The 18,561-nt window shown below is 43.8% G+C and overlaps 1 long non-coding RNA gene across 1 annotated transcript in view; it reads left to right on the top strand.

Annotated features, from left to right (window-relative positions):
• Positions 1-17,743, top strand: part of LOC142826468 (uncharacterized) — a 150,839-nt gene extending 133,096 nt beyond the window's left edge. Inside the window, exons 2-3 of the long non-coding RNA XR_012900610.1 lie at positions 13,005-13,073; positions 17,018-17,743. This is a non-coding gene — a long non-coding RNA (uncharacterized LOC142826468). The remainder of the gene's footprint in view (positions 1-13,004; positions 13,074-17,017) is intronic.
• Positions 17,744-18,561: the final 818 nt, after the last annotated feature.

Here is an 18,561-nt window from a genome sequence, read left to right as displayed (position 1 = left end):
CTATGCAGCTCCCTTCATACATTAGATTTAGATACAATGTATTTCTCTATTGTATGTTATATTCCCAAATGCTCATTTTAAATCAGTCAAGATTCAGAAATTCCTTTACATTATATTTTACTTCGCAGAGTGGATATTTCAAGTCTAAAATGCTGTTCTTACCTTAAGCCTCTCTAGTATATAGTCTGGAGGAGTGGGGAATTTCTCAGGGAGCAGAGTATGTGTGGTATACATACACATACGTACATGTGCGCATTCTTCTTTCTTATTTTTTTCCACATATCCAGGATTGAAAGAAGTGATTTGAGTCTTTCAAATCAGAATGCTCTATTAAAGAGGAGTTGGGCTTATTATTCTGATCTGTCATTTTTTGTGTAACAAGCCAGCTGTTATTTGAACAGCATCATTCATATCCTCAATGGAATGATGGCACTACAATCAGCCTTCATTATCTTCCCAAGCTCTTATATCAGAACTAAGTGCAAAGGAAATACTTTGTAATTACTCTAGGCAGATTTCCCACATGTTAGAGATGCCATAGATGGGATTAATGAATATCACTTGAAAAGATGGAAACAGAATAGGCTTCAGTAATTGTAACATGCAGATGGGTTGAAATGCTAGTGGGAAAAAACCCTATCAGCAATTAAACTCATTTTTGTAACTGCAGATGTGCATAGTCTCTTATTGAATACTGAGTACACTTGAGAGGACTTGCAGAGGATAAGTGTGGTGAAATATATACAGTTTAGTTCAGCCAAGTGACAAGGTTTTGATTATTTTGGGCAACAGATTTCAGAACCACCCCATCTCTGCTCAATAGAAGCCAAGTGTCTGCTCTGTGTGCTCTCCTGGTCAATTCTCCAGTTAGCTGCATTGATAAATGAAAGGATTTTTTGTCAAATGAGATCCACTGCCTAAACTTAGACAGGATGACTCTTTAATTCCTGAACCACACAATTACCTCTTGAATGAAGATGCTTAGAAGTCTTGTTTTGTAACAGGCATTAACATAATTGTTATTCCCAATTTGTCTAGATAAATATGCTTTTACTGGAAAGAGATACTGAACAACTAGAGCACCAGCAGAAGCATTTTAGCATTGTAAATGTACTTTTTGTAGGAGAAAATACCAAATTGTGATATGGAAGGTTAAATATATCCATGTGCCACAACCCCAAAGTCCTAACTGGGCAATTTCCATCTATAGCAGAGAAGAAGTGTAGTAATTGGCTAGCTGAGCAAACATACTGTTGCAAGTCCATTGAGGCAGAACCTCAGCTGGTGCAGTCAAAAGGAGTGATCACAATTTACACCAGCTGAGGATCTGCTCCACGTGCACTAAAAGTTCTGTTTGCTTCTGGGCCTTCAGAACTATTTCAGTCAGACAGATTTTAGTGTTGCTGTTCTGGATGATTCCACTGGGGTTTCTTTCTGTATTTCAGTCACCTGTTCAGAGTTTAATTTCTCAACAAGATTAAGGTATCTTTGCAAGTGTCTATTTTAGCCTCTCACTTACTCAAAAAATGAAGCTTCAGCTCATTCCATTTCAGGATCTCACCAACCAAGGAAAGAAGTAATGACTTGCCAGAGTTCATTTCAAGCCCTTAATTTGGAGCACAGTTTATTGTACAAAATACAATATTTCCAAATAATACAAAACCAAAGCAAATCCTTTGATTAGTGTAGATGTCATTCCATACAGATTTTCCCTTTGCCTCTCTCATTGCTGGACAGAGGACATACCCTTTCCTTCGATTTCCTACAATGTCATGTGCAGCCAGCCCTGAATCATTTCCTGTCTTTTATCCTCTCACAATCAGAGTCAGATATTAGACTGAATTCAAAACTAGACAGATAATCTCTTTCCTGGTTCTGATACTGACAAAATACCATGATTGCAGTTAGTCTTTCAAGGAATCAGATGATACAATGAGATTCCTGCCATTTTGGCAAGGCTCCTCAACCATTCAGGACAGGAAGTGAAGAAAATAATCACCCCTGTTCAAAACTACATGGTGATTTTAATAGAAATAAATAGCTGAGTAACCTTCCTCTGTACTCTAATAGATACACCAACTAGACTACATTCAGTTTCTGTAATTGGACTCAAGGGGTTGATGTTTCAACATGAGGGAATTTTCCTTAGAAAAGTTCCTAATATATCCTCCATCAACATTTTGTTAATACAGGAGTCTTTTATACTGATTTGGTTACCTCAGCAGTGTTCTTTTTAGAGACTTATTTGTTACAGAATATGTATTTTATACTTGATTAACACATGATTAATGAAAGTATCAGGCTTAGAAATGCATCAACAGCATTGACAAGCATCCCCATAAGACTGTTTCTAATCCCTGTAGAAGAGTAACCAGTGTGACAGTTGGGTTCCCAGGAGTAAAGCCTCATGAACATCTGCCACAGTTACTTTATTTCAGCTAAAGACTTACACACAGCACCCCATTTTCACACAAGTCTCTCAAACTTAAAAAGCTCATTGCAGAGATCATCAGATGATTTTTATTGTCATTATTCCTGATGGCATCGATAAATGCTTATACCAATGAGCAGACCCTGGAACAGTGTATTCCTTGCTATTTCTAGTTTTGTTTTCTCAGTTATTTTAAAATTTTCACATTTCACATTCTCAGATCATCCCCAGTGTTGGCTTATGTATTTCCCCTATGCTTTCATAGAGGGGAGGTCAGTTTCTGCTTCTGACACTGTAATGAGTTATTCAAACCCCACCCTAGCTGAGTTAAGGAGCTACAAAGTCTCACTCTGCTATACTTGTGGCAGATACCACATTTGGAGAGAGGAATTAAAAGAAGAGAGCGCAGCCCATTTGTGGGGATGAAAGTTGTGATGGGTTGGGGCCTCTGGGATTCCAGCTGAGGCGCTGAGATACCACTGAGTCAACTTATTCTGTCAGCCTGATCCCCCGTTAAGCCCTGTCTTGCTGGGCCAGGCACTAAGATCATAGGCAAGGCCCCACCCAGATGCAGAAAATACAGATATTGAGAACAGCTCTGGGAAGACTCAGTTTAAGGGACTTTCTACAGCATCTAGATTTTCACCCCTTTCCTTGGGATACAAACCCAAAGTTGATATGAAGTTCACCTTCTTCCTCCATGTGAAGGAAGGCATGCACAACCTCTTTCCTCCACCCCATTAGAAATTACATAAACTATATTATATAGTTATATTATAAGCCAGAAATACATGTATTATTTTAAATAAGTTTATTAATTATGAAAAGGTGCATTTTAACTGGTCAAAGATGTAGCAAACAGAACAAAGCAGATTTTCTAAGAAAATAATACAAAGCATGCAATCTAAACTAGATTCACTAAAGAACTGGTTACAAATAATAATTTCTCACTCTAGTTATGGTCTCAGGTAGAGTCCTTTATAGGCCAGGTGACTCTAAGCCTGGGTCTAGTAGTTCTTCTCTCTTCCTTCAGTTATAATCCTTTCATTTCCAGGTGTTTTCACATAGCTCTTTGGGGTAGGAAGGCTGAGGTGAAGCAAGCTGAAGACCATGATTGTTTTCCTTCCACGCCTTATACAGAATTTTCATAATGTGGAATCTTTTGTTTGAGCCCTGCCCCCTCCCTGTGAACAGTTCAGCAGTCCAAGATGCAGGTTAGTGTCAGGTGACCATGTCACTTGATTCTAGAGTGTCCATAAGTCAGTAGCAGTGTGGAGGGTTCATAGGAAATCCAAACCTATTCATAGTCCATTGTACTAGTGGATGGGCCATTAGCCCTGTCTGGCTTTTCTATTGTTACTCCTGAAGTGTCTGTAATGGGAGCAACACAAAGCAGTAAATAAGAAATACAGGGCAATGTCTCTAACTACAAAAATGTTACATGCATACAAATGTGACAATCCTATTCAGTAAATCATAACCTTTCGGCTGCATCTAGACTGGCATGATTTTCCGCAAATGCTTTTAACGGAAAAGTTTTCCGTTAAAAGCATTTGCAGAAAAGAGCGTCTAGATTGGCACGGATGCTTTTCCGCAAAAGCATCCGTGGCCAATCTAGACGCACTTTTGCACAAAAAAGCCCCGATCGCCAGTTTCGCGATCAGGGCTGTTTTGTGCAAAACAAATCTGAGCTGTCTACACTGGCCCTTTTGCGCAAAAGCTTTTGCTCAAAAGGACTTTTGCCCGAACAGGAACAGAATAGTATTTCCGCAAGAAGCACTGATTTCTTACATGAGATCGTCAGTGTTCTTGCGGAAATTCAAGCGGCCAGTGTAGACAGCTGGCAAGTTTTTCTGCAAAAGCAGATGCTTTTGTGGAAAAACTTGCCAGTCTAGACACAGCCTTCCAGTGATATCTTACACGAGCCATCTTCGCTAAAGAATATCTCAGCTATGTCATATTCATGTCATGAACTTATTTTCATAGAGCATGTGGAATGCCATGTTACAAAAATGAATCTCCAGCTCCATTCTTTGAGGGAGGCCTGGCTAGGGGCAGCAGTAGCTTGGGAGACAGCTGCCTGCCAAGACCATTCTGAAGAAAGGGAAACTTGTTGTGTGTCTATTGTCTGATGTGTTCAGTGGCATATTTGCTGGTGTTGAGTAAGTCTGTAGCAGATGGTGACCAGCCTGATGGGCTGATTTCTTAAATAAAAGACTTTTTGTTTTCTTACACTTGACTAGAAACCGGGTGGTGGTTTCCCCTGAGCTCAGAAATGACCAGATCACAGATTCTCTTTTTGCTTTGTTGCTTTCACATAAACCTAGTGGTTTTGACCATTATTTTGCCTGAGCTTTAACACTTCTATAATTGTATTAGATTATTTGTATTTAGACTATTGAAGTTGCCCTAATGCTTCCTATTGAAAGACCCTTATTCAGTTGCTTATAACTCTGCCAGGTTTTAGTTGTTTGGGCTGAAATATTCAGTGGTGGGGCAGTGTGCTTCAGATTGCTTTCATTCTCTCTATGACTTTAGTTAAGTGTTAAGCAATCTTATAGATGGTGCTTCTACCCATTCTTGTTATATACAATTAGTTACAGAATGTGAGTGCTTTGTATCTCTGTAAAATTTGACCACTTTTCTGCTCTATTACCTTATTTCTAGCTAAATATAAAGTATGTCTACACAGCAACATTATTTCGAAATAACTAGCATTATTTCGAGCTAACTTAGTCCATGTCTACACAGCAGGCAGTTATTTCAAAATGTCAAAATACCATCAAACTGGAGGACTTCTTACTCTGACTCCTGTAACCCTCATTGTACGAGGAGTAAGGGGAGTCAGAGGAAGAGTGTTCTATTTTGAAATAAGCTCTGTGTAGACAGCACCAAAACTCGAAGTAAGCTATTTCAAAATAAGCCATGCAATTGACTTAGCTCAATTTGCATAGCTTAATTCAAGTTAAGACCTGCAGTGTAGATGCACCTACAGGCTGTGTCTAGACTGCATCCCTTTTCCGCAAAAGGGATGCAAATTAGACACATCGCAATTGCAAATGAAGCGGGGATTTAAATCCCCCCTGCTTCATTTGCATAAACATGGCTGCCGCTTTTTTCCAGCTCGGAGCTTTGCCGGAAAAAAGCACCAGTCTAGAAGCGGATCTTTCGGAAAATAAAGCCTTTTCCGAAAGATCCCTTATTCCTTATTTTAAGAGGAATAAGGGATCTTTCAGAAAAGGCTTTATTTTCCAAAAGATCCCCATCTAGACTGGTGCTTTTTTCCGGCAAAGCTCCAAGCCGGAAAAAAGCGGCAGCCATGTTTATGCAAATGAAGCGGGGGGGATTTAAATCCCCGCTTTATTTGCAATTGCGATGTGTCTAATTTGCATCCCTTTTTACGGAAGAGGGATGCAGTCTAGACATAGCCATAATGATTTTGGGAAATAATTTAGGCTATCCATGGTTCTACATTCCCTCCATCTCCAATTCACACACCAGACCTTGAATGAGCTCAAAGAACTAACTTTGGACCAACTGTAGTAATTTGGTTTTAAAATGAGGCATTTCTTTGAAGAATTATGGAAAGCTGTTGGCAAAATGACAGCAGCTGTAAAAAGCGGACTGAAGCTGTCAGCATGGATGTAATAATGCAGCTGCTGTTTGTGACAAGGAAAGGTCAGAAGAATATGCAGAATGCTCAAACAGCTTGTAAAAGTTCCTGAGGATTATCGAATGCTCTGGCAGAGCTCTGACATACTTTTGTCTGGGTTTTGTTTTTGGTATTGTAAGTGGGGGAAATACTTAACACATATAGCATGAATGACGTCATCCATAAAAATAGTATCTGTGAATTCATCATGCAGTCACACCTCACCACTTCACAAAATAAAACATGTTAACGTACCTCAATAAAAAATCCCATAGGAAACAGGGAGGGAAATGCTGATCTAAAGCCAATTGGAATCAGTTGAAAGACACTCATTGACTTCAAGGTTGCATCTATACAGCATAGCAAATTTTGGGCTCTGACTTGTTTTTAAACCAAACACCTTTACTGTCTAGATGACAGTCAGTTGAAGAAAAGAACCAGAAGACTGAGGGAGTGGCCACTCAGCCTATGTGGGAGAAGGAAGAAAGTCAGGAATGAAATGCACTTTGGTCAAAGTGCATGAGCAGCTGGAATTCTAGAGAGAGAGGTCAGAGAGGAATTTGTAGAGGAACAAGGAGACAACCCAGTTTGAGGAGAGAATGGTTGCTCAGTTCCTGGAAATTTGAAGGGGAAGGACATAGGATACAAAAATAAATTTTTGAGCAGTCCCTCACTCTTGTAGTCACCAGGCTACAGGCCCTAGTACTTGTTCCACTGCCACCTGAAATTCCAGCTACCATGTAAGACCAATGTTCCCCAGCACAGTACCATGTCCTGCAGCCAATGGATAATTTTGGGGTTGACTGGCCTACAACCCAAGTAATGAACAGTTCATAGAACAGTCAGATATACCCAAGACAAGCCCACCCCGTCTACCCACATGTGCAAAGTGGACAAGGGGACAAGGAAAATAGATGAGCAGAGGACACACAATTCCATTACCAGAGAGACTGCAATAGTTACTCTATATATGTTGGTTGGCAATTTCGGACTTTTGTTGCTTCTGTTGTTTGTTCTGCAGTTGATGGTGGGGTCGTTGTTTTTTTGGTTTTTTTTGTTTTGTATTTAGCTTCTGCTGGCAGCTGGTCTACTTATAAGGTGCTTTAATTGTTATTTAAATATATATCATATAAATGTCTTTTTGCAAATCAAAACAAACTGTATTTAATTCACAGGCTGCAGGAACCCCAGAAAGTGTGGGACAACTGTAGTACTCCATTTATCTCTTATTCATCTCACCTTGCAAACCCATCATCTAGGTTCACAAGGCATTCCTGATTTTCCTTGTGAGATCCTGCCCCAGAAATGACAGGAATACTTTCTGGTTCCACAGTCCTGAAGTTCAGTAGTTTCTAAAGTTTCAAAAGTCCACTTCAAGTGAAAAGATTTTTCTTTTACCTATCAATCATTGTGCAGTGCACAGAAGGCCTCTGGACTCAGGGAATGATTTCAAAAACCATGGCAGTGGAGAGTATGTGGAATCTCCTAGCATTAGAGTTGAAACAGGCTCTATTTATAACAATTATAATTGTTAGGAAGCCTAATCCGAACTAGCTAGTCCATGCCACGTGTAGCCGCGTGGCACGGGGTCCGACCTAGCCGGCATTTAAAAATGGCGCCGGCCGGCTTTATGCAAATGAAGCCCGGGAAATTCAAATCCCGGGCTTCATTTGCAACTCCGTATGACTACATTACCCCCCCTCCCCAGTTCGAACTAGGGGGGTATTGTAGACATACCCTGAGTGTGGAGGTTGGGGCAGGAGGGACGGGGGGTGCGGAGGAGGCGGGAGGGGGAGCAGGGGCAGCAGAGGCAGGAGGAAGAGCGAGAGCTGGGGCAGCCGCAGGAGCTGGAGCAGGAGGAGGCAGGAACTGGTCGACCAGGGTCTGGAGGTGGCCTCTGAGGGCACGGCCCTACTCCTCCAGTGCCTCCAAGCTCCGCTGGTGCAGCCAAAGGTCCTCCTGGACCCAGTGGTCCTGGGTGCAGAGCTGGTGCTCCAGGAACCGGAGGTGCCGCCGCTGGTACTCCTCCTCATTCCTGGCACGCCTGCTGGCCTCGGTGAGGGTGGCTGTTGCAGGCGGGGTGGTGCACCCTGCAGTCCCAGGTGCTGCGGCTGTGGTGAAACAAGAGCAGCGGTCAATTCTCCCTGGGGACAAGGTGGGTGAAACCCAGCCCCCCACTGCAAGGCCAAGGCCCCTGCATGACATTCAGCTGCTGCTACATGGTGGGCAAGGCCCAGGCGCACGGTCCCTGGGCTCCCTCTCCTCCCACACCCCGTACACATAAGGGGAGCATGATGGTACTCACATGTGGAGCCCACCCCGGCCTCGGACAACACAGGTGATGTGGTTTGTGGGGTTCCCCAGGGGTCCTGGGTCCTGGGCAGGCTCCCGGCAGGCTCCTGGCTCTCGGCGTCCTCCTCCTCCGTGTCCGGGACGGGGCCCTCTACCCCGGGGTTGATCACCACCCGGGGGGCAGGGACGGCGTGAGCCCCCAGGATGCAGTCCAGGGCCTGAAAGTGGGGGCATGCCTCCGGGTTGGCCCCTGGCTGGCAGGCCCGGGAGTAGGCCTGCCGCAGGTCCTTAATTTTGTAGCGGACCTGCTCCCAGGTCCGCTGGTGGCCTCTGGCGGCCAGGCTCTCAGCCATGTGGCCGTAGACAGCCGCGTTCCTGTGGCTAGTGCGGAGATCGTGGACATTGGAGGCTTCCCCCCAAACTTCGATGAGCTCCACGATCTCTGCACTTGAGCAAACGGGCGCCCGCCTCTTGCGGCCCCGGGCAGGCTCCTGGGAGCCGCCAGCCTGGTACCAGGAAGAGGGGGAGGGCTGGGTGGCAGCAGGTGCCTGGCTCATCTTGTGCCAGGTGCAGGGTCTGCTGGCTGGGTGTTGGCAGGCTTGCAACTGGCACAAACACTGTAGCCATCCCGTGCCCCTTTAAGGGCTCCGGGGCTGGGAGGGGGGCAGAAGAGTTTCCCTGGTGTTGGCCAGAGTGGCCACCAGGGGAACCTGGGAAGGGCTAGCCTCCCACTAGTTCGAAATAAGTGGCTACACAGCCCTTAATTCAAACTAGCTAATTCGAACTAGGCTTAGTCCTCGAAAAATGAGGTTTACCTAGTTTGAATTAAGCGCGCCGCTAGTTCGAATTAAGTTCAAACGAGCGGAGCGCTAGTGTAGCGCCTATCAAAGTTAATTCGAACTAACGTCTGTTAGTTCGAATTAACTTTGTAGTGTAGACATACCCTACTGGACATGTCTGACTTCTATCCCATATGTGTACTGACAATGGAGGGTAGGTGCAAGCTGCTTGTCCACAGGATCAGGAAAATGTGCTTCTTCATGTCAAAGTTCTGGATCCACTGCTGGTCATCCCAGGTCAACATGATAATGTGAACCAATGCTACCAGTCTGTGCTTGTGGCCCTGCTCTAGAAGTGCTAGTTACACATGGGAAATCTGTGGCAGTGGATACTACCACCAAAATGTGCACCACCAAATCCCTGAGTCCTGGAAGAAGGTTGAACTAGATGACCATTGAAGTTGCTTCTAACTTTATGGTTCTATGATTCAAATATTTTATGGAGCACAAATTGCTCTTCACTATAATTTCTTAGGTTATTATGTTACATTCCATTAATTTCCCCCAGTTTCTGTCTATTTTTTGGTAAGGGAAATCTAAATAATAAGCAACAGTAGCTGAAGGCAAAGCAAGGTTCTACATAGAGATCTTATTACCACGTATAAGTGAATCTTGTTCAAAAAAGAACCAGCCTGCATTTAGAATCCAGCACAAATAAGAAGACAAATAAACAGTTGGGGGCTGCAGAGCTCAGCACAAGGGTGAGCAGCGTTCAGAGACCAGTGGAGAGTATGTGGAAATGAGCATGCGGTATAGGAAGAGGAGTAAACCAGAAACTAGGCTGTGGAAGAAGCTAAAGAATGGGAAAGAAACCATTAAGGCTACATCTACACTGCACCCATAGCTCAAAATAAGCTATTCAATTTGAGCTATGCAAATTGCATAGCTTATTTTGAGTCAATTTTAAAATAGCTTATTTTGTAATTTGGCACTGTCTATACGTGCCAAATTTTGAAATAACCCACTATTCCAAAACGTCCCTTACTCCTCAGAATAGCAAGCCCATTATATTTCAAAATAACGGGTTTGTTGTTAAAATGTGGGATAGCTATTTCAAGATACCTACTGTATCCCAAAATAGTGCTGCAGTGTAGATGTAGCCTAAGAGAGCACTAAGGAAAGAGAGAAGGGAACAGACGCAGGAAGGGGCAGGGGAAATCATGAAGATGATAGAAAAAAGGAGAGAAAATTAGGGGAACAATAAGACAAAGATGGTAAGGAGAGGCGAGAAATAAGGAGAGAAATGATAACTCACATGAGTAGAAAGAGGGAAAATAATAATCACTGTATTACCTATTGTCTATTAAATGGTAATTAGGAAATATTGTCCCTATTAACATTCTGTGCAGCAGGAGTGATTTGGGCACTGAAAAAGCAAAAACTTTAAGTTTCTGGCTATTATGTATGATTTGGCTCACTAGGACCTATTATAAAGTGTATAAAGCATGGCTTATTTTTTTGCTTTCGAAACTGATAACTGACCACAGACGGGAACTTTTTTCTGTTTTTGTTTTTTTTCTGGATTCCAGCAACTGCTGTTTAAACACAATGGAGGTTGTCATGTTCTGGGGCACAACCCAAAACAGTGACGCTTAGTGTCACTGCTTTGCCCTGCAGCTTTGAATGCCACAAACTGCTCTGCTGCCTCCAGCCAGTGTACAAACATGCCCCAAGTGTCTGAGATAAGCAGCTCTGACTGAGCAGCTCTGCTTACAGCCACCTGCTTGTTACACCACTGCCTTGCTCTAGCTTCCACCAACCTTTGTTAACCTGGCAAGATGACCCGAACAGGACCAGCAGTCCTGAATTTTCCCAAAACCATGGACTCTGCTACATCCAGCCCTCTCCTGGACCAATAATAGTATTCATTAACAAAAGGATATAAGATTTGAAGCAACTTCAAGTATAAAGGAGAGTAAGAAGTAGATATGTGCAAATCAAAAATGAAAACCACTTTCTATTGGCTAAGATTTAACACAACATGCTACAGCCTTTGTTCAAGGTTGTCTCCTTACCTATGTACCTTCCAGCAAGATGGTTGACTACCCCTCTGTTCAAGTTTTCCCCCCAAAACTTCCAAAGGGCTTGGATCCTTTGTTTTTCTACCTGAAAGATACCTTATGGTTCTTTGCCCCTTTCTTGTGTAGTCCAGGGAACCTTTGAAATGGATTCTTCTGAAAATTACCCCCTCCTGTGAGAAGGGCAACATGGAGTTCTTTCTTCCCCTGGCCGGTGTGTGCTAAAATGCAAATTCATCTGTTTCCTGTAATCCCCCTCTCTTGTCTTGATGCGGAGTGGTTATCTCCTCCTTTTATTGGCTTGCTGGTCTTGTTTACCTTCTATGCAATGTGCTTTTCCACTGTCTTGTAACCATCCCTTGGAAGTACCAGCAAGGTGAAAGAACCCCACATTCCTTTGTCTAAGGTAGGGTAACTTTAACCCCCTCTGGCAAACACCCTTTCATAACATAATTTCCAATATGTTTGTAATTTTGTATTTGTCCTATATACATGTATCATACAATAGTATTAATGATCTGTATGTTATTAGCTTTCCATTGATATCTTACCTCACACATTTTAGATATGAATTATGACAGTGCACTGTGGCATACTGAATTGGCCATGCCAGCTGAAATTTACTATCAAACGTCAAATAGTCCCTGGCCCTTCTTCACAGAAATGCTGTTAGAGTCATAGAGGTATGGCCTCAAATTTTGTTAAATGAAGAAATATCACTAATGTACCTTTTCTGTCAAACACTTTATTTAGCCTATTTTGCAGAAAATGTAGCAGATATTTATTTGTTCCATCTCACTTCCTTCAGTGGTGTTCTATTTGGATCTACCTTTGTTTCATGACAGCACTTATTTATGTATTGTTAACACTTGATTGCAGAAAGTACCAGGTTTAGGAATGCATCGTTGACAATTAAATCAAACCCCACGAGTAACTGTTTCCAGTTCCTATAGAAGGATAGCCAACGTTGCAATCAGACTCCCAGGAGTAAAGCTCTGTACACATCTGCTGTTCTTACCTTATAACTATCTACAAACTCCTACAGTTTCCTTTTTTTTTTAAAGATCTGTCAAGCATAAATAAAGAGTTCATTGCAGAGCCCCGCAGATGGGTTTCCTTGTATTCCTACTGGCACCAAAGGATTCTTGATTCCAGGGGCTCTGGAACTCTCTTTTCTATTGATATTGTAATTCCGTTTTGACCTTCATATCTAAATTGTCAGACTTCCAGCTTATGCTCTGGTAAATATTAATAATATGGAGCATATTTATTGTGCTTTACATCTACAAAATGTTAATCAATTGTTGCTACACCCCAGTGTTCCAGGTCATGGAAATACAACGGAGTCCATCAACACTCCTGTGTGTCAGACTCAGACCTGCTGACAAGGGGGGCAATTGCCCCATGGATTCCAGAGATTCAAAGAGGATCAGGGCTCTCACCACTACCACTACTGCGGCAGTGGTGGTGGCTGGAACTCTAAGCCCCTTTGAATTGGCACCAGAGCACCTCTCCATGCAGTTCTGAGGCTCACTTCCATACCTGACACCGGCCTAGGTAAGTAGTCTGCCTGCCCCAAACTGCTAGCCCTCAGTCCCAGTGCTGGACCTAAGGGAAGGGGTGAAGTGCAGCTGGTCCCATTGTCATGCCCCCTGGGAGCAATGGCTCCTCCTGGCACTAGAGAGGTATGTCAGATCTAGATGGTTGCTAGGGTTCTTTCCAGCTTTCCATTACTACGATTCTATGACAGTCCATGTTAATATTAATTGTAGGAAACAATGGTGGAAGGAAGAGATCTAGGTTCATTTCTGAAGCCTGATACAGACTCTTTGTGGCCACGGGTAAGTTACTTGTGTCTGTCTATGTAAGCTAATACTTATCTAGCCCATAGACGTTTGGAAGCTTTGTGAGGTGCTTGGATGCTATGGTAATGTGATTGTGTAGGTTACAGGGTATGTAACTGTAAACTTTTGAAGTGTGATTTACTGTTTGCATTGCTTTGTGTATCCCTTACAATGGCATTAATCTTAAACGTAAACCCAGAGAGGCATGAATTGCTGCAAGGGCAGTGCAGTAAGCCCTGAGGTGAGGCAGTGGGAAAGTACAATGTTGCTATCAGTAGTTTCCACACCAAGACAAGAGAATATCTACCTGTATTCAGAGTTGTAAAATCTTTTCAAAGGTAAAAGCACCCACTACATTTGATGCCTGGAAAGGCACTAACTAGCTTCAAAGGAATCTGCACCCCGTGCAGCTAAGCCAAAGAAAAGACTGCTGCGATATCCAAGTGTTTGAGAGGGTATGTCTACACTACAGCACTAATTCGAAATAACTTAATTCGAATTAGTTAATTCTAAATAAGCTAATTCGAATTAGTGCATCTAGACCTAAAAACTAATTCGAATTAGTGTTTTGCTAATTCCACATTGAGCATGTCCACATTGAGTGAACCCTGAACCGAAGTTAAGGCTGGCCAGAACCAGTGCAGGCAGGGCATCAGGTTAGGACTTAGTGTGTGGAGCTGCTGCCTCAGGCTAGCTAAGGGCTGTGCTTAAAGGGACCCGACCCCCAATCCGGACAGACAGTTCTCAGGGTTCCCCACTTGCTTGTCTAACTCAATGAAGGACAGCAAAGAAGACCTGTCTTGGAGTGCCCACACTTGGCACATCACAGCACTCGGCCGTCAGCCCGGCTGCACTTGCCGCAGGCTGCCATCCGAGGGGGTCAATCGGGGGGCTGTCAGGATCCAGGAGGCCCTGCAGGAGGGCTTCCACCTCGAGGAGCCTGCAGGGCCACCCCAGTTCTCCCCATCAGGGGCTCGTGCCCCATTCCTCCCTCACCTCCTTCCACTTACTCCTCCCTAGCCCCCCTTCCTGATGTAAAAAATAAAGGACATGTGTGTTCAAAAATAGAAACTCTCTTTATTTAACAAAACTGGGGGGGGGGGAATTAACCTCTGGGGAGACTGGGAAAAGGAGGTGGGAGAGGGGAAGAGAGAGAGTGGGAGAAGGGAGGTGGAAACCTGGGAGAAGGGAGCTGGAATGGGGAAGCCAGGGGAAGAAGGAGGAGGGGAAGTATAAAACTATGGTACGCCATATCTTCAGTACTGTGTACAGATGTGGTCTCCTCACCTCAAAGATATTTTGGCCTTGGAAAGGGTTCAGAAAAGGGCAACTACAATGATTAGGGGTTTGGAACAGGTCCCATATGAAGAGAGGCTAAAGAGACTGGGACTTTTCAGCTTAGAAAAGAGGAGACTGAGGGGGGATATGATAGAGGTCTATAAAAGCATGAGTGGTGTGGAGAGGGTGAATAAAGAAAAGTTCTTCATTAGTTCCCATAATAGAAGGACTAGAGGACACGAAATTAAATTGATGGGTAGCAGGCTTCAAACTAATAAAAGAAATTTCTTCTTCACACAGCGCATAGTCAACCTGTGGAACTCCTTGCCACAGGAGGCTGTGAAGGCTAGAACTATAACAGAGTTTAAAGAGACGTTAGATAAATTCATGGAGGTTGGATCCATGGAGTGCTATTAGCCAGGGGGTAGGAATGGTGTCCCTGGCCTCTGTTTGTGGAAGGCTGGAGATGGATGGCACGAGACAAATTGCTTGGTCATTGTCTTCAGTCTATCCCCTCCGGGGTACCTGGTGCTGGCCGCTGTTGGCAGACAGGCTACTGGGCTAGATGGACCTTTGGTCTGACTCAGTATGGCCATTCTTATGTTCTTATGTTCTAAGCTCAGGGTTGGAGGTCTCATTGGACCAACTTGATTTTCATGCAAACCTGCTCCTGGGTTCGCATGTGGCCTTTGGTGGCCAGGCTGGCAGCTATCCCTAGATGGCCGCTTTCCTGTGCCTAATGCAGAGATTGTGGATGTTGGAGGCCTCCCCCCAAACCTCGATGAGGTCCACGATCTCCGCACTAGACCAGGTGGGCGCCCGCCTCTTGTGGTCCTGGGCGGGCTCCTGGGAGCTGCCAGCCTGGTCCTGGGAAAAGCAGAGGGCTGGGTGGCAGCGGGTGGCTGGCTCATGCTGTGCCAGGTGCTGGGTCTGCTGGCTGGGTGCTGGCAGGCTTGCAACTGGCACGAGCACTGTAGCCAGACTGTGCCCCTTTAAGGGCTCTGGGGCCGAGAAGGGAGCAGAAGAGTTTCCCTGGTTTGGCCCAGAGTGGCCACCAGGGCAACCTGGGAAGGGCTAGCCTCCCACTAGTTCGAATTAAGTGGCTACACAGCCCTTAATTTGAACTACTTAATTCGAACTAGGCGTTACTCCTCGTAGAATGAGGTTTACCTAGTTCAAATTAAGCGCTCCGCTAGTTCGATTTAAATTCAAACTAGCGGTTTGCATATGTAGCCCCTATTAAAGTTAATTCGATCTAACGGCTGTTAGTTCGAATTAACTTTGTAGTGTAGACATGCCGAGAGTGAGCAGAAGGAACTAAATGCACGAAAGTTTAATATGTCACTCTAGGCGGACTCTTTCAGTTGTGTAAGTTTAATATGTCACTCATTTTATCTAAAACCAGGAATGTTAAAGTTTAGGCTCATGATCTTTTCTTTTATCTGTTAATGTCAAAAATTTAGTAGTTTTTGATGCATGATAATTTTTTTGGGGGGGAGTCTTCAGTTATGCTAATTGGTTCCTTATAGATACTTCTGCAGCAATCTCACTCCTGCACAAATATCTTCCTTGCCAAGGCAATCCAACAATTCCCCACAATGTACTTTAAAAATGCTCTTTTATATAATAAGCCATGTGCCCTTACCACTACAGAAATACTTCGCAGCTGATGTCTCACATCTCTAGCAATGCTGCTTTGTAGGAAATTAGTAAAATGCTGCAAACTGAGGAAAGGAAGGTGCTACTTAAAACATGACAGCATTTTCCAAGTGCTGGCTACTATCCTTTCTAGTGAGATGTTGCCCTCTCATGTCAAGGTTCCACACTTTACCCAAGGGCTGTGACTAGACTGGCCAGTTTTTCCAGAAAATCAGCCGCTTTTCCGAAAAAACTTGCCAGCTGTCTACACTGGCCGCTTGAATTTCCGCAAAAGCACTGACGATCTCATGTAAGATTGTCAGTGTTATTGCGGAAATACTATGCTGCTCCCATTCAGGCAAAAGTCCTTTTGTGCAAAAGGGCCAGTGTAGACAGCCCAGATTTGTTTTCCGCAAAAAATCCCTGATCACGAAAATGGCGATCGGGGCTTTTTTGCGGAAAAGCATATCTAGATTGGCATGGACGCTTTTCCGCAAAAAGTGCTTTTGCAGAAAAGCGTCCGTGCCAATCTAGATGCTCTGTTCCGAAAATGCTTTTAATGGAAAACTTTTCCGTTAAAAGCATTTCCGGAAAATCATGCCAGTCTAGCAGTGGTAAGATGTAGCCAAGCTGTTGGGCTAGCGTAATATTAGCCATGATTGTTACACTCCAATTGTGGCATTTAATGGGGCTTTTGATGGTGGTTGAGTAGGAGGGATGTTTTCTGCTCTTTGCCCTCACATCCAAACATCAGAAGGGAACATTCTTGGGAATTCAGAAGATAAATTTTTCACAGAAACATTTATTTGGTTATTCAGTTACTATTTCTGCTGTTAAATACACTGTATAACTTAATGACATACACTGCCTATGTTAAAAGAACATTAATTAGTTATTAAGTCAGGTGCTCAAAAATTAGGAAATAACAGAATTAAGGTAGCCCGTGCAATCTTAATTTGGCCTCTTTGGACACATGTGTTACAATACAGTCTTTAATTACATGATCTCTCTCAATTTTTCTACAGGACCCCTGCCTTCTTCAGTGCACAGGATGGATGGTAACCAGCTAATAATACCTGGCTGTTGTGGATCACTGTGTGCCAGTACATCACAAAGGAAATGCTTGCTGTCATCAATATCATTGTCACATAAAGCATAAGAATGGCCATACTGGGTCAGACCAAAGGTCCAACTAGCCCAGTATCCTGTCTTCTGACAGCTGCCAATGACAGGTGCCCCAGAAGGAACAAACAGAATAGGTAACCATCAAGCGATCCCAATTTTAGAAATGGGGAAACTAAGCTACCTGGGGGGAAATGCCTTGCCCAAGGTCAAGGGGCAAGTGGCAGAGGTAGAAAAAGAACACAGGTTTTCTAGGCCTCAGAAAACCTGTGTTCATTTCCTACCTATGCCACTTGATTTCACAAGATTCCACAAGCAGACCTGTCCTGTGGCTGTATCAACCTACATCATGAAGAAGACCCTTGTCTATATAGCAGAAGCCTGAAGCTTTTGTGATTAGTAGGCCTGCTCAGTAATGCTCTCGTTCAAATCCCTAAGATGCAAGGGACCAATTGCAGTGTAGCTCGGATCTGTCATATCAGGATTTGGCCATGTTTGATAATACATAGGCCAATGACCAGCTTATCCTGGTCCTTTTTGATGCCTTGGGACTTGACCTCTTCACTTATTGGGGTTCTCTTAACCATAATAAGATGGTCTTATTTGCTCAGGACCCAGGCAAAGATTTAGCCGGTTGTAGTGTATGATAAATCTGTTCCCTTTCCCATTCCCCAGGAGAGGGGATAGTTCACAGTGCACCTGGTTGATCATCCTGTGTGGGCTCTTGTACTTCTGTTGCAATTTAGCACTCAAACCCCTCTTTTTTCTGTGATCGCCCTCCTGGTACATCTGGACAGGTGTTATTAAATCATAGTGTTCCTTTTGGGTGGCCCTATGTTGTTAATGCTTTAGTGCTTGGCAGAGAGTGCTGCAAATGCTGCCAACAGTGTTAGGTAATCTGTGGGATTAGCATACCCTTCTATCACATCTGCTTATCCGCCAATTCTACTGGGAGACTAGTCACCCAAACATCACCATATGTAGTGTGTATTCTGTGGATGACTGCACACTACTCCTGCCGGCATTCATGACACAGGAAAGCAAGCTGTCCAAGTTATGTTGATTGGCATCTACAAAGAATGACAACAGCTGTTAGTGTGTAGTTCAGAAGCTCCACCAGCTCATCTACCTGTCTTGAGCAGGCCCCATACCTCTTGGAAAAACTGACTCAAAGTTTCACCCTTGGGCTACGGCTATAAGCTTTTTCCAAAAGAAGAAATGCAAATGGAGCGCTCATTTGCATATGTCACACTCTCATTTGCATTTTCTCTTCCGATCCTTTTTGTGGAAGAGGTTTTTGTGCAAAAAAGTGTTGTGTAGATGGCGCCTTTTTGTGCAAAAATCCCCTTTTGTGCAAGAGCCCTTCTTCCTCAAAAAATGAGGGCTCTTGTGCAAAAGGGGGTTTTTGAGCAAAAAGGTGACATCTACAAGGCGCTTTTTTGCTCAA

Source organism: Pelodiscus sinensis, chromosome 1, assembly GCF_049634645.1.
Source record: "Pelodiscus sinensis isolate JC-2024 chromosome 1, ASM4963464v1, whole genome shotgun sequence".
NCBI classification, from domain to species: Eukaryota; Metazoa; Chordata; order Testudines; family Trionychidae; genus Pelodiscus; species Pelodiscus sinensis.
The sequence above is the reverse complement of the archived record's forward strand: the minus strand, read 5'-3'. Positions and strand labels throughout refer to the sequence as shown.